General features: G+C 44.5%; 1 protein-coding gene across 4 annotated transcripts in view; it reads left to right on the top strand.

The window, feature by feature from the left end:
- Window positions 1-260: 260 nt before the first annotated feature.
- EPB41L3 (erythrocyte membrane protein band 4.1 like 3) overlaps window positions 261-23355 on the top strand; it is a 320068-nt gene continuing 296973 nt past the window's right edge. Inside the window, exons 1-2 of one of the 4 annotated variants that reach the window (XM_044294314.1) lie at window positions 261-452; window positions 14149-14219. The gene's annotated coding sequence lies outside the window, so the exon portion shown is untranslated. Of the gene's footprint in view, window positions 453-14128; window positions 14220-22537; window positions 22560-23355 lie in introns of those variants that run through there. The other 3 variants (XM_044294313.1, XM_044294315.1, XM_044294316.1) reach the window with 3 other exon arrangements.

Genomic DNA, 23355 nt, shown 5'->3' with positions numbered 1-23355 from the left:
TCTATCCTATGTACTATCATCCTATTCTTTTTAGCGTCCATACTGTCCTAGGTTTTCTGCCTCATGTAGTCGTGGCCAGCCTGTTACTGTCATTCTACTGGTGGACACTAGGGGGAGCGCTTCCCTCTCGGCCGCATTAACTCTTTCAGTTCCAGATTTTCCCTGACACCGCACTGTAATAACGCTGAGGTTTGTCTAGTGCTGAACACAACTCATTAACCCCAGTCCCTTCAGAGAGCCGGACTGCACCAATCAGCAGCTGAGCTGGGAGGGACCATGACAAGACACTCCGGGGGGGGGTAGCAGTTCCACATTGGGCTGCGCAGCTTTGCAGGTGTGACAGCGAGGAGACTGGACCTGTGGGTGATCCGCCGTCACCCCCCCTGCACTCGCTGTGTGAGGAGCCCGCTGCCAGTCACTTGTGTCAGGAGGTCTGGCCGTGCGCCTCTCAGGTTAGTTCCATCCTTCCCATTCATGTCCCTCAGAGTGTAACTTACCGCTGGGGGTGGCAATGCATGGCTGTCCCGTGCAGGAGAAGCAGCTCTGCAGGCGGAGGTGTTCTGCTGCCGCCCAGACAGAGCACCTTCCCCCCGGACTGCTTCTTCTTCTTCTTCTGCATGCCACCTCCATACAGAGACCTAGGGCAGTGCCAAGTAACACCCATGGATGTGTTCAGAGGATAAATCACTGCCAACTCCTGCATCTCTGGCACTGCTCTGTCATATGAAGGAATGTCACTTTCATCAGATGTGGATGGCTTAGAGGGGGTGTCCATTACTGTATGATAAAGTGCCCCTCTGTAACCTGTGCAGATTCAGCTACATGGGAGGTCCCCCGATGGTATACAGCAGGTGGCATTCTGAATAATGGACAGTCCCTTGAAATCTACGTCCATAGATATGTGAAACGATGCAGCAGGTGATCACCCATCCGTTATCTTTACCTGAACGCCCCCCCCCCCCCCCCAAATGACTCCCATTCTCCTACCTACTACCCACCATGACGCCTTCTACTTTCTATGCCCATCTACATTTTGATGTTCTCCATGTAGTCCAGTCCTTGGTTCCTCTCAGCTTCTTTCTGGGCATCACCTGTTAAATCTGTGTCTCAGGGTTATAGAAAGCTCCAGGTACTGCATCTGCATTGTGCTATCACTCCCATCATCCAGTGTAAGGCTAGACCAGCCAAATCCACGCACACATGTAAATGTTACTTTGCATGCCTGTGGTGTGAACAGGAATAAGCAGCCGCAGATGACCCCCCCAGAAGGATGCATGCTGATCAGAGACATATTGCTTCATGTCACGTAGGTTCACATGGTTAGTATAGGAATGCCAGGAAACAGAAGTTGATACTGGGAGTAGTGGATGTTCAGAAATTGGATCTTCCATGCTGAGAAGGGGAGGTATATTGTAATTTGATAGCTCGGGGCTCACAGCTTCGTGTGTCACTTGTCAATTCTGTCTGTTATGTATGGCAAGTTATTGATGCGGGTGGGAATCGGTTTACGAGAGTCTCCTATGTGCTGATTCACCCATAGCATAGTCAAGGAATAGGGAGGATGATGCTTTATGGATCAGGGAAAGTTGATTTGGGCAGATCATATGCTCCTATGTATGTAATACATGAGAATTCAGAACGATTCCGAGTGCACTGGAGCTCCAGCACAGTCATAATGGACTGCACATCACCATGTTTGAGCGGCTTGTATCTCCAGCATGCATCATGTCCTGGGCACCCAGTTATATGGAAATGTGTATGGTCGGTAGAGGGCGGTGATCAAAAAATGCCCCCTGGTGCCAGTACTAGGGTGCAATAGTCCCTGCTGTCTAGTAGAACCATCATGAAGGGCTAGGTATCCACATTCATCCTGCCAATCATCCACATTGATCCTGCAGTGACCACAGTTATCAGAAAATGTCCCCTGGTTCCATTGCTAGTCTAGTAGAAGCATCATCAAGAGCTAGGTTATCTACATTGATCCTGCACATGAACCACATTGATCTTCCAGAGATCAGAAAATCCCCTGCGGTGTCAGTGCTACAGCGCAATAGTCCCTGCTGTCTAGTGGAACCATCATCAAGAGCAGGGTATCCATGTTGATCCTGCAATGATCACAGTAATCAGAAAATGCCCAGTGATGCCAGTGCTAGGGGACAATAGTTCCTGCTGTCTAGTGGAACCATCATTAAGAGCTAGGTATCCAGATCCTGCATTCTTAGAAAATACCCCATGGTGTCTGTGCTAGAGCCCAATAGTCTGTGCTGTCTAGTAGAACCTTCATCAAAAGCTAGGTATGCACATTGATCCTGCATTCTTAGAAAATACCCCATGGTGTCTGTGCTAGAGCCCTATAGTCTCTGCTGTCTAGTAGAACAATCATCAAGAGCAGGGTATCCACATTGATCCTGCAGTGATCATAAAATCCCCTGTGGTGCTGGTGCTAGGGGACAATAGTTCCTTCATCAAAATCTAGGTATCCACATTCTCAGAAAATACCTCATGGTGCCGGTTCTAGGGTGCAATAGTCCCTGCTGTCTCGTAGAACCATCATCAAGGGCTAGGTATCCACATTGATCCTGCCAATGATCCACATTGATTCTGCAGTGTCCATAGTGATCAGAAAATGCCCCCCTGGTGCCAGTGCTAGTCGCATCATCAAGAGCTAGGTTATCTACATTGATCCTGCACATGAACCACATTGATCTTCCAGAGATCAGAAAATCCCCTGCGGTGTCAGTGCTACAGCGCAATAGTCCCTGCTGTCTAGTGGAACCATCATCAAGAGCAGGGTATCCATGTTGATCCTACAATGATCACAGTGATCAGAAAATGCCCCATTGTGCCAGTGCTAGTGCACAATAGTTCCTGCTGTCTAGCAGAACCTTCATCAAGACCTAGGTATCCACATTGATCCCACATTCTCAGAAAATACCCCATGCCAGCCAGTTCTAGGGCGCAATAGTCCGTGCCTTCTAGTGGAACCATCATCAAGAGCATGGTATCCATGTTGATCCTGCAATGATCACAGTCATCAGAAAATGCCCAGTGGTGCCAGTGCGAGGGGACAATAGTTCCTGCTGTGTAGTGGAACCATCGTTAAGAGCTAGGTATCCACATTGATCCTGCATTCTCAGAAAATACTCTATGGTGTCTGTGCTAGAGCCCTATAGTCTCTGCTGTCTAGTAGAACCTTCATCAAAAGCTAGGTATCCACGTTGATCCTGCATTCTTAGAAAATACCCCATGGTGTCTGTGCTAGAGCCCTATAGTTCTAGTAGAACCTTCATCAAAAGCTAGGTATCCACATTGATCCTGCATTCTTAGAAAATACCTCATGGTGCCGGTTCCAGGGTGCAATAGTCCCTGCTGTCTAGTAGAACCTTCATCAAAAGCTAGGTATCCACATTCTCAGAAAATACCTCATGGTGCCGGTTCTAGGGCCCAATAGTCCTTGCTGTCTAGTAGAACCATCATCAAGAGCATCCACATTGCTCCTGCAGCAATCAAAAGATCCCCTGTGGTGCCACTGCTAGGGTGCGATAACCCCTGCTCTCTAGTAGAGCCACCATCAAGAGCTAGGTATCCACATTGATCCTGCCAACTTTTTCAGAGCTCATTTTTAATAACGGTATGTTATGAAGATGAGTTTGCAATGATGAGCTCTGCTTTCCTATCATGGCACAGGGCATTTCTCCTGGCAGGATACAAGATTCCTATATGTATCTGCTATGTGTGCCCCACCACGTGCTGATCTGCAGCATAAGACTCCACTCCTGCCATCCAAGTTCATGTCACCAGGTGCTAGGGTAAAGATGCACAAGGATGGGGGATGGGACTTCCAGCAAAGATTAACCAGCTCAAGCTCATAGCACATACTGAAGCTTAGCACTTACTGGCTGTGCTGAGCTAAAGATGTTCATGCCTTGAGTTGCGGTGACTGAGCCTTGATGACTGATGCAAAGATCACAGAGCAAAGTTTATATCTAGATCAGCAAACATGAGGAATTAGTTTAAAGAGGTCTTAATTAGAGTAGAACAGTCAGCTATCTGGTTAACCCTTACCGCCCTTTGAAAGAGAATACTAACTGTTCTGTGGCCAGGATTCGACCTCTTTTGATCTAGTGGAATCTGATTTAGTATTCCATTTTATCATCCCCAGATTAAAATATTTTAATCTGAAAGACACTGACAAAGCCGTAGTGACGTTTTCCCAGATTGAAACAGTTATAGTATGTTCTATAGTTGTAGGGTTGGTAAGTGAACCTTGGAGACAACCACGATCAATGGTGGCAGATGTGCGGAAACTGCTTTTATTTCTTAACCTTTTTTTTTTTTTAAAGGCCTGTTTATGCGGCACGTAATCCGTCTGTGCAGATGTCCATTCGTCTTGTTTCCTATTTGTGGTGTAAATCTGCTTTGATATGCAAGGACGTGCTGATGTACTGTGCTGTCATGAAGTAGGATGAATAACCAGCCATACATCAGCTTTCCCTTTACGGATACCTGGACACAATGCAGATTACGTGCAGTTTTTTGAGAAATCTCACCACGTTCATTTTTTTTTTTGTTCATGCGGAAATTGATCTGCCGTGCGGATTTTGTCAATTGTTTGTGTGACACCTTATGTAGAGTGGTTTTTCCCATAGACTTCAATGGGGTTGTTAACAAAAACTGAAAATACACACCAAAAAAAGCATAGTTTTGCAGTTTTGGTGCAGATTTTCTGTGCACGTCTGTATCATGTGGAGTTAACCCTAAGGCCTCTTGCACATAACCGCGTGTGTCCCGTGGCCAAATTGCGGCCCGCATATGCAGTGACCAGGAATGGGTTGGCGCCACTTTTAGTGCAGTGGCCGGGTCAGGTGGATAATATATCCTGTATTTGTTCGTGACGCTAATTGCAGCGTGGGCAGGGTACTATCCCAGGGCCCTTCCAAGGTGTTATAATGCACGTCCCAGATTAGGAATGCCAGAGTGGTGTAATGGCCTATAATGTCTCTGTGGTGCTGTGGTAGTGTCATGGTGTCTCCTACCTGGGTATGGCTGGACTCCTGGCTCACTTGCAATAAATTTGAGTTTAGTGATAGTAGGAGTAATAGAGGAATTTTGCTGAAGAAATGATGTCCAGACCTTTAGATGAAGTTCAAACGTTGCTTTACTGGAAATAACTTGCATCCAAGCAGTATACAAGTTTGGTCTCTTGGTCCCAGCAGGTATTGGCAATGATTGGCAGGTATGAGTACTTCTGCTTTCTATGAGGAGCTTGCAGGAAAAACGTCTGCTTGGTAGCTCTGTAACTGTGGCAGGGTTAGCTTCTGCACTTATCTGGTACCTTCTGCTGTATGGGGACAGACTAGCTGAGGAGGAATAGGCTTCTCCTAGGACTCTGGACTTATCTCTCAGATGGATTCTCAGGGGATGCTTTCTTCCTGGAACTCTGGAGGTTGTCTGTAGTTTAAGCTTTCCTGCAGAGCTGAGGGTGCTCAAGCTGGGTATATGGCCAAGTCTCAGCCGAGAGTAGGTCCTTGCTGTCTTCCCACACACACACATCCTACCCCTAGCAGGGGATGGGCTCCATTCTGCCCTAACTTCCTTCTCCATCCATGCTGCAGGATGTGTGACCAGCCCACCTCTCCACAGAGGGGGAGCTAAGCTCGAATAATCCATTCCAGGTCAGATACACTAAACTGGCTTGTCCCTGCCAATGGGTTGCTGCCACCTACTGGTAACCAGGCAAATTACATGAACAATTACATTTAACATGGTTTTGTATGCACATTTGTGGAGGACATAATTTAAATTGCACCAGATGACAGTATAAAGGCTCTTAGAAGATAGTAGCGGGGTAGATGCGTGTAGTAACACAACTTTGTGGTCCGCAATACACGGGACACCGGCCTTTTGCATTCTGCATCACCGATGCGGACCCATTCACTTCAGTGGGTCCGCAAATCTGGAGATGCCGTGCGGAACAGAACCACGGAACGGAAGCACTCCGGAGTGCCTCTGTGGTGTTCCGTTCCACAAAAATATATAACTTGTCCTATCTTTTAGCGGAACAGACCGATGGCAGACCCCACTCAAGTGAATGGCGTCGCGATCCGCATGCGGCTGGCCCACGGTCAGTGCCCGTGCATTGCGGACCACAATTTGTGTGTAAAGGCCTAAGGTTAATGTCAAGGCTACCTCCATACAGCTGCAAGTAAACATGCAGAAGATCTGCATGGATTTCTATGTGTTTCTGCACTGAAAACTGCATGTGTTTTTTTCGGTTTTTGGTGCAGATTTGATGCAGTTTTGCCACACATCTCATGCTTCCATTAAAAAGATGATCCACCAAAAATCGCTAAAATAATTAACATGCTGTGGATTTCCAAATCTGAACGGCAGTTCAGTTTCTGCATGGATCGAAAAAGCCAAGTGCACATAAGCAGTTTTGTATTGACCCATTGATAAAAAAAAAAAAACCACAGATCTGGAAAAAGGTTTTTGTGATGAATTTTTTAGGCAGATTTAAAAAATCGTGTGAACATACCTTAACGGTCCCTTCAAAGGTGCTGAAAATTTTATACGACTGAAAATCAGTTCCTTTCATTAGAATGGTGTCGGTTTGGCAGGAAGCACATGGATTTCTGCAAGTCCCTTTCAAATGAATAGAACTGATTTTCAGATGTGCCACCAATGTCTACCAGGTGCAGGTCCCACCTCTAGGACCCACACCTGTCTCTAGAAGGAAGCCTGCAAAGTGAAGGAGAGTAGACTGCGCACCCTTCCATTCATTTCTATGGTTTTCATGGATGGTTGGTAGGAGATGCTCTGGAAACCAATTTTCAGCCTAGCAGTGTCCGTGGAATATACATGACACACGAAGAGCTAAAAACGGACACATGGACCAAACACTGACTCACGGATGAACCTTTGACCATCTTGTCACATATGTCATCACGGACGTATGAAAGAGGCCTTAGGCCTCTTTCACACGACCGTTTTTTTTCTCCCATTTACGGGCCGTTTTTTGCGTTCCGTATACAGTCCGTATAATGAACCATTCATTTCAATGGTTTCGCAAAAAAAACGGAATATACTCCGTATGCATTCTTTTTCCATATTTAAATTTTTCCGTTCCGTTGAAAGATAGAACATGTCCTATTATTGCCTGCAAATTACGTTCCGTGGCTCCATTCAAGTGAATGGGTCTGCAAAAAAAACGGAACACATACGGAAATGCATCCGTATTTCTTCCGTATCCGTTCCATTTTTGCAGAAACATCTATTGAAAATGTTATGCCCAGACTAATTTTTTCTATGTACGGTAATTATTGTATACTGTATATGCCATACGGAAAAATGGAACAGAAACTGAAACACAACGGAAACAAAAAACGGAACCACACTGAAAAAGCTATATGGTTGTTTGAAAGAGGCCTTAGGCTAAGTGCACACTGCTTCAGGATACCGCATGGATTTTTAGCAGTGGTTTTTGGTCCTGTCCATTTTAGTGGGAAGTTTGGATGTGGATACCACACAGAATCCGCACCAAGAATTTGACGTCACTTCTTTTTTCCATGGTACATTTTTGAAAAGCACGAGCAGGAAAGAAAGCGATGTGCAAATGAATAAGCAGTTTTCCTATTGAAATCAATGGAAATGATTTTGCATTCATTTTTGGTGTGGTTTTTTGGGCACGGATCCTGTGCCAAAATCCACACCAAAAAGATGCGCAGATGGGTGCAGATTTTACCCTGTGCAATGCAGAGTGTGAGGTGTCATAGTCCATAATAAAACTGATTTTGGCTACATGCACACAACCGTATGTGTTTTGCGGTCCGTAAACTGGGGATCAGCGAAAATAAAAACGGATGTCATCCGTATGCCATCCGTTTTTTCTTTTTTGCGTATCCATTGTCACAATGCCTAAAATGGACAAGAATAGGATATGTTCTATTTTCTACGGAATGGACATACGGATGCGGACAACACACGGTGTACTGTCCGCATTTTTTGCGGACCCATTGAAATGAAAGGGTCTGCATCCTATCCACAAAAAAAATGGAACGGAAACAAAATACGCTCATGTGCATGAGGCCTTTGGTACAGATTTGATGTGAAAATGCACCAAAAACCACACGAAAATCAGTGGGGAAAATCTGCATAAATTACACTGCTGTGTGCATGAGGTAGGGTTTGTCCGCATGTGCCTGACAAAGTGTGGGTTGTGCTATGGAAATGGATTTCACCGTCTCCATTGCAGAGGGTGAAATCTAGTGGCGTCGCTAGAGGGGGGCGAGGGGGGGCAATTGCCCCCCCTATGTTGTTCCTTGCCCCCCCGGGTGCCCCCCCGCTGATTCCCCAGAGTGAATACTAATGAGCGCTTCCATTATGGAAGCGCTCATTAGTACCGAAGGACCAGGAAGTGGTGAACGCTCTGTACTCACCACTTCCTGGTCCTCGGCTGTCGGCTGTGCAGGGCTGCGCACAGCGTGAGGGCGCTCTGTGACCTCACGCTGTGCGCGCCAGTTTAGAGCACAGTCGACTGAGGAGAAAATGGCAGGCGGCGTCCGTCCAGGAACAGGAGAGGTAAGTGTTTTTATTTTTTATTTTATAAAAAATGTGGCTGCTGGGGGCATTATGGGGGCTAATAGGAGGCATATAAGGGCTAATTGGAGCCATATGGGGCATTTGGAGGCATATTTGGGGGCTAATAGGAGGCATATGGGGGCTATTTGGGGGCTAATTGGAGGCATATATGGGGGCTAATTGGAGGCATATTTGGGGCTAATTGGAGGCATATTTGGGGCTAATAGGAGGCATATGGGGCTAATAGGAGGCATATGGGGCTGATAGGAGGCATATGGGGGCTAATTGGAGGCATATGGGGGCTAATTGGAGGCATATGGGGGCCTATGGGGCTAATAGGAGGCATATGGGGGCTAATTGGAGGCATATGGGGGCTAATTGGAGGCATATGGGGGCATATGGGGCTAATTGGAGGCATATGGGGCTAATTGGAGGCATATGGGGGCTAATTGGAGGCATATGGGGGCATATGGGGGCTAATAGGAGGCATATGGGGGCTAATAGGAGGCATATGGGGGCTAATTGGAGGCATATGGGGCTAATTGGAGGCAAATGGGGGCATATGGGGCTAATAGGAGGCATATGGGGTAATAGGAGGCATATGGGGGCTGATAGGAGGCATATGGGGGCTAATTGGAGGCATATGGGGGCTAATTGGAGGCAAATGGGGGCATATGGGGCTAATAGGAGGCATATGGGGTAATAGGAGGCATATGGGGGCTGATAGGAGGCATATGGGGGCTAATAGGAGGCATATGGGGGCTAATAGGAGGCATATGGGGGCTAATTGGAGGCATATGGGGGCTAATTGGAGGCAAATGGGGGCATATGGGGCTAATAGGAGGCATATGGGGTAATAGGAGGCATATGGGGGCTGATAGGAGGCATATGGGGGCTAATTGGAGGCATATGGGGGCTAATTGGAGGCAAATGGGGGCATATGGGGCTAATAGGAGGCATATGGGGTAATAGGAGGCATATGGGGGCTGATAGGAGGCATATGGGGGCTAATAGGAGGCATATGGGGGCTAATAGGAGGCATATGGGGGCTAATTGGAGGCATATGGGGGCTAATTGGAGGCATATCGGGGCTAATTGGAGGCATATGGGGGCATATGGGGCTAATAGGAGGCATATGGGGGCTAATAGGAGGCATATGGGGGCTAATAGGAGGCATATAGGGGCTAATAGGAGGCATATGGGGGCTAATAGGAGGCATATGGGGGCTAATTGGAGGCATATGGGGGCTAATTGGAGGCATATGGGGGCATATGGGGGCTAATAGGAGGCATATGGGGGCTAATAGGCATATGGGGGCTAATTGGAGGCATATGGGGGCTAATAGGAGGCATATGGGGGCTAATAGGAGGCATATGGGGGCTAATTGGAGGCATATGGGGGCTAATAAGAGGCATAATGGGGCTAATAAGAGGCATAATGGGGGCTAATGAGGCATAAGGGCTGATATGGGGGCTAATGAGGCATAAGGGCTGATATGGGGGCTAATGAGGCATAAGGGCTGATATGGGAGCTAATGAGGCATAAGGGCTGATATGGGGGCTGATATGAGAGGCATAATGAGGGCTAATGAGAGGCATAATGTGTCATCCACAGATGCCCCCATAACAGTGTGTCTTCCACAGATCCACCATAACAGTGCGCCTGTGCACTGACGAGAGACAGAAAGAAGGGGAAAGAATACGTGGATGCAAGCAGAGGACGGCACAGCAGACGACTGAGTAGCTTCTTTTGTAAGTAAATTGCTTTATTATAACTGTATCCCTGCATATCGCAATTCACTCGTATTTTGTAATCTTATTGATATATACTTATTTTGTTTGTGCCCCCCCATTTTTGACTGTGGTATCTTTGTGCCCCCCCTATATATTGTTCCTAGAGTCGCCACTGGTGAAATCCACAGGTCGATTCCATGGTTTCCTTACACTGCGTGCGGATGAGATTTCCTAAAATCGCATCCACTTTGATGGTACTGCACAATCCTGTGGATTCTCAGCGGCAAATCCGCAGCATCTCAGTCACGTGTGGACACGACCTTTACTTTGGGAATATATGAGCCCTCTAGTTCTACTCAAATCACATGTCTGTGGTTGAGACTTCCCCATGTCGTAGCAGAGATTGAAACTTGAGTTTCAGCAGAAATGTAGGATGTTGCAATGATGTTCACAGGGATAGAATCAGTAATATCCTGTGTGTAACTGCACACTCATGCTCTGAAGTATTTTGCTATTATATTTCATATACATTATATATAGCCAACAATACATTACAGTGGTATTTTTATATGGGCAGTAATAGCAACCGTTTATCTACCTGTGTAAATGGACAATGGAGGAGATTTATCAAACTGGTGTAAAGTAGAACTGGTTTAGTTGCCCATAACAACCAATCAGATTCCACCTTTCATTTTTCAGAGCACCTTTGGAATATGAAAGTTGGACTCTGATTGGTTGCTATGGGCAACAGACAGTTTTCCTTTTTTAAATCTCCCCCAATAAGTAAGGTATGTGTTAAATCTGGATTCCCACAGCACCCAAGGGAATCGGAGGCAATCTGGTTTCAGCAATTAAATGTTAATCTGCTGTTGTACAAAATTCCTGTATGATCTCTGTATTTAAATACTGGTCATCTCATAGTTGTTAAGACCGCAATGAACCTTTCACGTACGACCAAACGGTGCAGGTGTCGAGGTTGCGACGCGGCCACACTGCGGTGGAGTACTGCACAGCCATACGGACTGCAGCGAGCTGCCATTAAACTAATAAAGACCGCACTGTTTAGTCAGTCTGCATTTTTAATGGCCGCACATCGGCTTCAATACCCTACGGCCGTAGATTGACTAAACAGTGTGCTCTTCATTCGTTTAATTAGAGCCCGCTGCAGCGTGCATGGGCATGCGGTACTCGAACACAGCGCGGCTGTGTCACAACCATGTAGTCATACACTTAGGGTAGATTCACAAATACCGTATTTTTCGCCCTATAAGACGCACCAGCCCATAAGATGCACCTAGGTTTTAGAGGGGGACAATACGAAAAAAAAATTTCATTACACCTCAGGTCAGACCACCAATCAGACCCCCAATGTTAATCATACTTCAGCTGACAGCCCCAATCAGACCCCCAATGTTAATAAGACCTCAATAAGACCTCAAATCAGACCTCAGCTCAGACCCCAATGTAAATGACCCCCAATCAGACGCATCAGATAAGAGCCAAATGCCTCTCATCACCCCTATATCAGCCCCCATATCAGCCCTTATGCCTCATTAGCCCCCATTATCAGCCCTTATGCCTCATTAGCCCCATTATCAGCCCTTATGTCTCTTTAGCCCCCATTATCAGCCCTTATAGCTCATTAGCCCCCATTATGCCTCTCATTAGCCCCCATCAGCCATTATGGCACAATTATCCCTCTTATTAGCCTCCATCAGCCATTATGCCCCCAGCAGCCATTATGCCTCTCATTAGCCCCCATCAGCCACTATGCCTCTCATTAGCCCCCAGCAGCCTCATGTTTTATAAAATAAAAAAACACTTACCTCTCCTGTTCTTGGACGCCGCCGCTCCTTCACGCTGTGCGCAGCCCTGCACAGCCGACAGCTAAGGACCAGGAAGCGTTGAGTACAGATCTTTCACCACTTGCTGGTCCTCTGGTACTAATGAGCACTTCCATAATGGAAGCGCTTCATTAGTATTTGCCCCATAAGACCCAGGGGCATTTTCTCCCCACTTTTGGGGGGGGAAATGCATCTTGTAGGGTGAAAAATACGGTACTTTCTTTTATTTAAGTTTTACACAATAATATCATTTTTGAAACAAAAAAAAATCATGTTTTAGTGTCTCCATAGTCTGACAGTCATAGTTTTTTATTTTTTTTGGGCGATTGTCTTAGGTAGGGTATAATTTTTGCGGGATGAGATGACTTGCACTATTTTGGGGTGCATATGACTTTTTGATTACTGGCTATTACACTTTTTGTGATGTAAGGTGACAAAAAATTGCTTTTTTTATTTTTATTTTTTATGGTGTTCATCTGAGGGGTTAGGTCATGTGGTATTTTTATAGAGAAGGCTGTTACTGACGCGGTGATAACTAATATGTCATTTTGTTTTTTACATTTAACACAATAATAGCATTTTTGAAACAAAACAAATCAAATTAGTGTCTCCATAGTTTGAGAGCCATAGTTTTTTTTATTTTTGGGCAATTGTCTTGGGTAGGGGCTCATTTTTTGCGGGATGAGGTGACTGTTAGATTGGTACTATTTTGGGGGGCATACGCCTTTTTGATCGCTTGGTGTTGCACTTTTAGTGATGTAAGGTGACCAAAAATTTTTGTTTTTTGGCACAGTTTTTATTTTATTTTTTTGACAGTGTTCACCTGAGGGGTTAGGTCATGTGATATTTTTAAAGAGCCGGTTCATACGGACGTGGCGATACCTAATATGTCTAATTTTTTTTTTTAACTTGAAACTTTTTTTTTGTAAAACTTCTTTTTTTTTACTTTTTTCACTTTTTTTTTTGTCCGTCCCACTCTGGGACTTCAACATTTGGGGGTCTGATCCCCTTTACAATGCATTACAATACTTCATGATACATTTCCACAAACGTGCTGTGAAGATCAGACTTTAAATAAAACAGGTCACCCAGTCACACCTGATTGCCATCCCATTGATTGAAAACACTTGACTCTAATTTCACCTTCAAATGATTATCTAATCCTAAAGGTTGCCATTTATAGACATGTGATATTGAATTGTTTTCCTCAATATATACATGACTAAGCCTAATATTTTTGACTTATTTGTTTGATTTGGTTATCTTTGTCTACTTTTAGGACTTGTATGAAAATCTGATGTAGTGTGAGGTCAAATTTATGCAGAAATATAGAAAATTCTGAAGGATTCACAAACTTTCAAGCACCACTGTATACTTTACATGTACATAAAATGACATCAACAATGTTACTTATCATGCTGGATAAGTAAGGTAACTCAAACTCATACTGTAGTAATAGAGGACAGCATACTAAAATCCCTATGTTATTCCTATCCACAGGATAGGAGATAACTATAGATGGGTGGGGGTCCTACTGTTAGGACCCACACTGGTCGTAAGGATGGAGGCCCCATACTCTGTAGGGTCCCCTGAAATGAACAGAGTGGTAGAGATCGCATAGATTTCAATGGAGAGGCAGCATGCATGACCAGCTCGCCACTTTGGGGACCATTGCAGGAATACTGGGTTCCCGTTCTCATGATCGGCTGGGGTCCCAGGGTTATGTTTATATCAAATTCACTATTTCAGCTGCTATAGCTGATGCATATCCAATCCTTGAAAAGTGCAGCCTGAAGCCAAGTAACAGAACACATGTCGGGTCTGTTGTAGAGATGAATTCTAACTATACTTCTCTTTCTTCCATGAACCACCATTTGGAATTATGGTCTCCATTTATTTGCGTTGGATTTGCCTGTGCTGTGGGGACACAACGTTTGGGTAAGTCATTAAACTTTTTCTTAAATCTTCAAGCTGTGCTTCATTTCATTCAGGCTGTGCAGTCATAAAGTTGTACTGAAAATTTCAAGGGTACTTATGTCATGATGAATGTGATTTCATAATTGTAAGTATAACTGAAAGGATCTCGTCTTCATTCCTTTGTTGGAGTCAGCATGGCTGAGTGCATTCTTTGACATCATTGTGTTCTCGGTGTTATTTTATCTGTCTGGTATAAGGACATGTCCGTTTCAGTAAATACCTGTAATCTTCATGCCTCTCCTGTATTATACCTACTAGAAATTCATGCATGAATTGATAACTGGGTGTTAGTTGTTGGGGGGGGGGGGGGGGGGGGGTGTCCTTACACACAGAGAGACACCCTAATGACAATGTGAATGGTAATGTCAATTCCCAGTTATCAATTCATTCATATATTTCTAGGAGGAATAACCCAGGGATGGCACAAAGCATAGGTCTAAAGAAAACCACAAGCTAAAAATGTAATTTCATGGGGAATACAAGCATTTACTTAAACCAGACATGTGAGGAGAGGTGACAGGTCCTCTTTACAGAAGATGTATTACAACGGAAGAGTTTCGTTTAAAGGACTTGGCTTATGAATAAGAAAACCCAGTTTCAAAGACTTTGCTGATGGATGAATAAACATTAGGTCACTGATACGATGTTTCACACTCTGCGTGTTTAGAGTAAATCAAACATCTTCCGGTATGTTAAGATTGATGAGAGGTGGAGGGCTCGGTCTTAGCAGCTGATTGCTAAGAGAGGGAAGGTGAGCATCCTCTGGATGACAGATGACCGGGAAATTAGCCCCTGGCGGTCTGATAACCACCTCCTGACCCAGAAACTACAGCTTGTGCTGTATGTAAACTGTGACAGCCATTGTGTGTTATGATGTTGGAGTAAAGGCATCTTAAAGGGGTTGTCTCATTAGAGAGATGAGTGGCATCAATGCCACATAGCTGAACCTATCTCCAGAACGGTACCCCCGAAGTTAACAGAGAGCAGCCACACCTGCGCCGCCAGCCCCCATTCATTTCTCGGGACTGCCGAAAATAGCAGTCCTGTAGGATTGAATGGAGCGGCGGCCGTGCTTAAGGTACACTTAAAGGGAACCTATCACCAAGTTTTTGTGTATAGAGCTGAGGACATGGGTTGCTAGATGGCCGCTAGCACATCCGCAATACCCAGTCCCCATAGCTCTGTGTGCTTTTATTGTGTAAAAAAAACCGATTTGATACATATGCAAATTAACCTGAGATGTGTCCTGTACGTGAGATGAGTCAGGGACAGGACTCATCTAAAGTTAATTTGCATATGTATAAAATCGGTTTTTTAAACAATAAAAGCACACAGAGCTATGGGGACTGGGTATTGTGGATATGCTAGCGGCCATCTAGAAACCCATGTCCTCAGCTCTATTCTGGAAATCCAGGTGACAGGTTCCCTGTAAAGGACATTTCCAAATGAGAGGATTCTAAGGAATTGTGGCGAGTCATATTTCAGTCTCCGTACAGCATTCAAAGGGAGTTTTGAGTGAATCCGAAACGCAATTCACTCAACACTAAAGAAAACCATCAGCACCTTTACTATTGCCACCATTTATATGCAGGTATGGGACCCTATGGTAGCAGGGATAGGGGCACATATGGCGTCATTGAAAGAAGTTGTGCCTTGTGACAAACCATCTTAAAGGGAACCATTCAGGCTCAATTTACACTAGTTTGCTAAAGGTGTCCCGATTGAACTGAACTCTGGACACCCAGTGACGGATATGAAAGATCCTCTAACCAGATAAACTTTTACAATCTTGAAGCAGTTGCTTGTTTTTTTACTATTTATTGCACATTCATTTATGTAATGTTTAATTAGCGTGTACAATTTACGATGTGTTTATTCTTGGATGGATTTCTTCACATAAATGCAGTGGACGCCATAGCATGTGCGCAGGGGCGTAGCTATAGGGGGTGCAGAGGTAGCAGTCGCTACCGGGCCCAGGAGACTGAGGGGTCCCAAAGACCCTTGTGCTGCATAAGAAGACACCTGCATTATAGAAAGTGCATGCTGGTCAAGTTACACCTCTGGCTGGAGGGGAAGGGGTTAGGTCAAGAATTTGGCATGGGGGAGTGCCGTTTCAATTTTTGCCTTGGACAGCACAAAAGTTTGTGCTTCTCAGCCCCTTGCCACAAAGCACTGAGAGAAGGGGGGCCTCAAGCTGAACTCTTGCACTAGGGCCCATAAGCTTTTAGCTACGCCCCTGCATGTGCGCATTATAAAACCATTGGAAGGAACGGTGTGGAGGCTACTTTCACCTCTGCGGCCGGCTCTTCTGGCCTCTTCTGAGAATTCTCAGGATATTTGCCGAGGAGCGGAAGAATATATTAGCGCAGAAAATAATAAAATAACATCACCAATTCTTTAAAAATATTGTCTGATGACACTTTCCCTATATATATACTGTATATGTTTAGTGCAACAGCTGAAAGACTATTACTGTAAGGCTAGGTCTACACGACGACATTTGTTGCGCGACAATTTTTATAATGAAAGTCTATGGTGTCGCACATGCTGCGACTGCGACTCGACAGCATTGCGACACCATAGACTATCATTATAAAAATTGTCGCGCGACAAATGTTGCAGTGTAGTTGTGCCCTATGGCCGTGTAGACCTAGCCTTATTGTGGCTTCTTGGAGGGCCCGTCTTTCGCTTGATGCATTACTTATCTCTTAATTATGCTGCAGTCTGTTCTCTATGGGGACTGCTATGGTGTCCCCTGGATTTATGAGGAGTTATTGTTCTATTATAGCGGGGCAGGCAGAGCTGTAAAGTAGCCGAGCACCTCCTGGCTGGAAGCAGATAAGTCACCGCGGTTTTATATATACGTGTTATAAGCTACTAAAAACAAGCAAGGGTTATTGTTCTCCTTTTGGATTGTAACTCACACTTTGCACGTTCCGAGCCTCATTTCTGTTCCAATATTCGGGAATACACTGACATCATGTTCTTCATCCATATGTTTAGGAGGTGATATTTTTCCACATTACAGCCATTCAAACAAATAGCGTAAATCACAGTAAAATATTGGTTTATTTGGCTCCGTAAAGTTCTGGCTGATGAGAGCTGTAATAAAATAAGATTGACTAGGCTTTTCTCATTTAAGGCCTAGTGCCTTCCAGCTTCTGCAGAACTACAACTCTCAGCGTGCTGTGACAGCTATAGCAGCTGCAGGGGAGCTTCAGGTCGCCCTTTCCTGTTGTCAGATGTCAGATACTTCTGTAACCTGCTCATCTGCGGTGACTTCCGGAGTGACATTTTGACGTGACAGCGATAACCGAACACCTTGTGTTGTATTCAGATTGCCAAGAAGCAAACATTTACCTGAATGTTTCCCATCGCTCTCTTAAGATTTCGGCAAAGCAGAAGATCAGCTCAGTGAGACGTATGGATGTGACATGATTTGTGAGAGAGCTAAAAGGGCAGCAGCCATCTGCTCGAATATAATCCCAGCAAAAAAAAAAAAAGACCTAAAATTCCACTGACAGCATTGAAGTCATGCTTGTAGGAAAATAGGGAAATCAATGAAGCAGGCAGAGGATGGAAAGAAGAATGAAATGACTATTATCTAGCATGATTAGCTGGTGTCTGTTCTGCATTGCACTGCATGAGGCATCAGAGGGGATTTTGTGTCATTTGCCATTGTTAGTTTTATTTTCCTGTACAGTAATTTGCCCAACTAGGCTGTGTTCACAAAGCTCGCAATCTTACAGGAGCCATGATGGATATGACAGCTGTGTTATGCAACAGATACTAATGGAGCCTATTGATTTGTAATGGGTTCATCGGGTTTTAGAAAAGAGCAGCCATTATTTAGACTTTCATAGAGAATGGGGCAGATAAACTAAAACTGGCTTTACAGACACCAGCAGGTTGTCGCACAAAAAATTGTCTACAGTTTTGAAACCAGCACCTAGTTCTAAATATTTTTGTAATTGTATGTAGTGAAAAATCGATTATAGATACTGAGCTATTCAATGAAATCCATCCGTATAGCGCCACCTGCTGTTTGCTCTTTTTCTAATTTCTCTGTCCTGCTCACTGAGATGGAAGCACATGCTCAGTTCCGCTCAACTAAAAGGACACACCCCGGAGAAAATACATGCCTCCCTAAGCGAATCACTTGAAATAAACCCAATAGAACAATTGGAGCAATGAACGGGGCGATCTCTGGATCCATGTGAGGTACAGGGCTGGTTCTAGCTTTGTCAGAAATACGTTGTCTTGTACTAGATTATGCATGGTTTAAATTTTTTACATTATTCATGGGTTAACCCCTTTAAGTCTGTCAGTACAAAATACACCAAATTTATTAAGAAGCACAAGTCTCTTGATGTCACGAGGGTGTCACGACCTGTCGCTATCCCTGTTGTGCCTGGGGTCAGAAGGTCGCAGCGGGTGGCTACGCGCTCGGTTTCTCCCAAGATTGCTCCATGATCTAGTGGTGAGAATAGATTCTGGTCCAGGTTTTCCTGCTTTGGTTTGCGATCCTTTTTGTCCCACTTAGGAATCTGTAGCTGTTCTCTGTCAGCCACTCCTGCCAGATGTAGACCTTCTTTCCAGATCTTCTATTCTGACCTCAGGTGGAGTTGGGACAACTGTTGCTTTGGAGCTGTTGGAATTAGAGCTGTTGGATCTCCGGTTCTCTCCTGTTTGTTGTCTTCTTTCGGGGATTATTTGTGTTGTTTGTCCTTTCCCTGTTGTTACCCTAGGTGTCAGTGGTGAGGACTAGTGCTCCCACCGCCCTACTCACTACCTAGGGCTTATTTCAGGGTAAGCCAGGGATGAGGCACGTGATCAGCGTACGGGTTAGCAGCCTGTCTAGGGATGTCAGGGCAGCCAGGTACCAGTGCCAGGCGAGCTGGGTCACCACTCCTCCATCTCCCTATTGGAAGGTTACTCCTCTTCCCTCCCCTTTGCGCCGCACGTCTGTTACCTACCATCTCAGACGTGATACTTGATGAGTTTTGTGTATCTCCTGGTGGTTTTTGTCCCAGAATATCATATCTATGCCAGCTATGAACTGGCGCAGATTTGAAGTATAATTTACACCAGTATCTGGCGTAAATTATAGTAAATATGGCGGGCAGCAGGAGGCCATGCCCCCTCCCACTGAGCTCCCCCAAAATCACAAATGATGTCACATGGCACACACCACATTTTAAGACATAATCTTTGCCAGTTTTGCAGCATAAACCATTTTGTAAATGTGCATCTTTGGTCAACAATGTGAAGAATATTGGGGAGATTTACTAAGCAAAATGAGCCAGGATTCTGATGCCAGTTTCAAAAACCAGGGAAATACGCTGCAGGTCAGGTTTGTGGGTTTTAGATTGGAGAGGTTTTGAAGAGGGGATAGGTGTTTTTACTTATTCTATAGCATTTGCATTCCATATTAATATTTTTTTTTGAAATCGGATAACCCTTTTTGACAATTATTACTGGTCTCTAGATTTTTTCATTTTTTCATTAATTAATTTATTTATTTTTTGCTCAAGATACCTGCTGGACCACTAAAGACATTGAAGTCAGCTCTTGGTGTGACTTACGTAGAACATAGGTCCTTCTAAATGTTGCCTATCCATGGTTAGGGAGTAGGGTCAGGGTGTAGAAGGCTTTGTTTGCTGCTGCTTTCTTGAAGAGGAGAGTTTTTGAAAAACATCTCTAAACATTATTATGGATGAAAGCAACAACTGTCTAGCTTTCAGTTTGGTAAAAAGTTGAAGTAGCCCTTACTAAATATGGTGGTGAGAACAAACATCCTTTTAAAAAGGTTTTCCAGGAGAAGAATATCGATGCCCTATCCTCAGGATAAGTCCTTGATATCAGATCGGTGGGGGTCTGACTCCTGGCACCTTCACCAATCAGCGGTGAGCTTAGGCCTGTTACATCATCAGTTACAAAGCCTAGGTGTCACTCAGTCTCATTTAAGTGAATGGCTTGCAATACCAAGCACTGCCACTATTCAATGAATGGTGCTTGGCTTGGTGTATTGTGAGAAAGCTGTGGTGTTCACCGGAATGCTGCGGCCTCTGCAAACAGCTCTTCGCCTGGGTGTCAGGAGTCAGACCCCCACCAATCATATATCCTGAGGATAGGTCATCAATATTTTACTCCCAGAAAAAGCAATTTTGACAGAAAGTACCATAATCAGAAATGTAAACCCCAATGCAAAATAGGTAACAGGGCCCCCACCTACCACGTGCCATTGATATTACTGGTGTCTTCGTGTGGGACCTTTGCATAAGTATATCTCCACTATCATGAAACTTAATCTTAGGCTTCCACTTCTAATGTTTCTGCTCAGTAGGAAAAAAGGATTAGTATCGCCTCTAGCAACCAATCAGATCCCTTCTTTAACTTTATATCTGCTCTGAAAAAGCTGAAATCTAATTGGTTTGTTAGGTAGTGAGTTGTTCTCTATATATAGTGGGAGGAAGGGGTTGTCTGGCTTGCAAATCTCACTTTTCAAATAGCAGATTAGTGAATTCCGGGTTATTACATTGGGACTCTCTATTCAGGATCCTCCTCTATTAGCCCGAGAAGAGAGTAGCATTAGGGAGTGTTCAGATAAGGGCTTGTTCACATGGCATTCTGCATCACGGGTGCGGGCCCATTCACTTGAATGGGTCCGCAAATCTGGAGGTGCGGAACGGAAGAACGGAACGGAACCCCACGGAAGCACTACGGAGTGCTTCCGTAGGGTTCCGTTCCATGCCTCCGCACTGCAAAAAGATTGACTCTATCAAGTGAATGGGTCTGCGATCCGCATGCAGCTGCCCCACGGTCGGTGCCCGTGCATTGCGGACCGCAATTCGTGGTCCACAGCACGGGCAGCACACGGTCGTGTGAACAAGCCCTAAGGCTGAGTTTACTCGTCAGTTATTTGGTCAGTTATTTCCATCAGTTATTGGGAGCCAAAACCAGGTTCGGGGCAGAAACACAGAACAGATGCAGGTACATAACACCAGATCTCTGTGTAGGCTTCACTAGTAGTTTTCGCTCACAATGACTGATGGAAATAACTGACCAAATAACTGAAGCGTGGCCCTAATGGATTTTTCTTGGTAAAAATAATCAGATGCTGATTAGCAAGAAAATCTGCATAAAAAAATCAGAGGTTGGCCCTCAGATTTCTGCAGCACGTTTGCAGTTTCATATTGAATGTAGTCAATCATTTGTAGCTGCCCGCAGTGGTTTCCATGTGGAAACTACATCAAGCCGCGACTGTGGCACTTCTTTTATTTTTTTTCTGCAACGCCGATTTGAAATCTGCTGCTGAAAAATCTGCAATAGTGTGAACTGCCATTTAACATTCCTATTGTGGACAAATATCATTTGGATTTGGGCATGGAAAACTTACTGAAATCCGCATATACTTTCTACCATGTGAATGTGCTCCTACATGGACCACCTACTGCATTACTGTTCTTTTTTTTAATGAGCCCACTGTTTTAACTGTGTAATTCCCAGTAGCAGGAGTGCTGCGAGAAAGCTGGGCTCTTGCTGCCAGGTTCCCTCCCAGATCACAGCGGATTCCTGGGTGTCTTGGTAATGGGACAGCACTTCTGATAAGTTTATCATGATGGGAGCCGTCTAATTAGAAGGGAATGTTGAAAGATGTCTATTTATTTTGGTGCTTAAAAAAGCACTCTCGGGGTCATTTATTAAACAGAAATATACCTAGATTAGGGGTATTTCTGGCGCAGATTGTGGCGCAAAGGTCTTTTGTGCCACAATCTGGGAATTCGTTATTTTTTTTGCGGACCGTATACGGAACCATAAAAAACGTAAGGTACTGTCCGTACTTCCATTCCGCAAAAAAATAGAACATGTCCTATTATTGTCCGCATTACGGACAAGGATAGGACTGTTCTATTAGGGGCCAGCTGTTCCGTTCTGCAAAATACGGAATGCACACGGATGTCATCCGTATTTTTTGCAGATCTGTTTTTTGCGGACTGCAAAATACATACGGAGCAGCCTTATATTTCTGGCTTTATTTTCACCAGAAAACTGGCGTACATGAAGATAAATTTATCTCCACAGTTGACCAGGCCCCTTCCCCACCCATGCCACACCTCCTTTTGGAAAAGTGACAAGGGTGGCATAAAAAGTCACATTTAAAAAGTCGCAAACATACACAGCTTTCCCGGCGCACGAGGGAAATGCTAAATCTTCATAAAAAATGCTAAATCTAGTTAATAAATAACATATAGTAATGGATCTGCGGGGAAGTCTTCCTTATGCGGATGTATTGGTTCAGATCCAATGACCACCTATATCATGGTTACTACATTTGCCGGGCGTCTCCTCATCATCCGTGTGTAAATCTCACGTGATGCTTGAACTATCCATTACTAAATCTATTTTCTGGACTTCATGACGGGTGAGTGTCTGGTACTGTTCAAAGGTTAGAGCAATAATCAGCAATCTGTTAGCTAACAGATGAAATTTGTTTAGCCAGGATTTTCAAGCCAGCTGTAAGCAAGTTTATTGCCTAATATCCTCTTTATGTGATAAAAGCTTTGCTGGCTAAAGGATTTCGGAGTTGGGGCAAGGGTTAAGTTTGAATGCTGCCGAGGTGGCAGACTTTGCTTTTAGAGATAAGTCATATATATATATTTTTTCCCTGAGGTCCTTATTCGGTAGTGCTATGTCAGAAGTATCCTTTATCATCTTTTCTCTGGTGCCTCTTGATCACGCCCGCTATTTTTAGCCAGAGTTTATTCAGGAGGTTACGTGTAGCGGGGGTGTCCTGCATGTTCCAAAAATACTTCCGTTACCTCTCCAAAATCATGATTTTCATTCCGACAGCCATAAGCGCCTTCTTTCTTCTTGTCTTCAGAGATGCTTGTAATCAATTTACTGGCATGAATAGATGCACAAAATCATTTTACAGGAGCATTGTGGAGTTATCATTCTGTTTTGTGGTACATTTGATTACATTATGTTTTACTTGGCCGAATACCTTATCTCAGTTGTCTCCATCGTATGGCTCTCTGTGAAAAGGCAGGCAAGGAGCTGGGGAGCCACAGGCTGGACAACCTAATTGTAATGTGGAAAATTGAATTAAAGGGAACCTGTCACATTGAACATGGTGTCTAAAAGCAGGTTATAGAGCAGGAGGAGCTGAGCAGATTGATATATAGTTTTGTGGGAAACGATTCAGTGTAACTTGTAAT

This window comes from Bufo gargarizans, chromosome 5 (assembly GCF_014858855.1).
Source record: "Bufo gargarizans isolate SCDJY-AF-19 chromosome 5, ASM1485885v1, whole genome shotgun sequence".
NCBI lineage: Eukaryota > Metazoa > Chordata > Amphibia > Anura > Bufonidae > Bufo > Bufo gargarizans.
The sequence above is the reverse complement of the archived record's forward strand: the minus strand, read 5'-3'. Positions and strand labels throughout refer to the sequence as shown.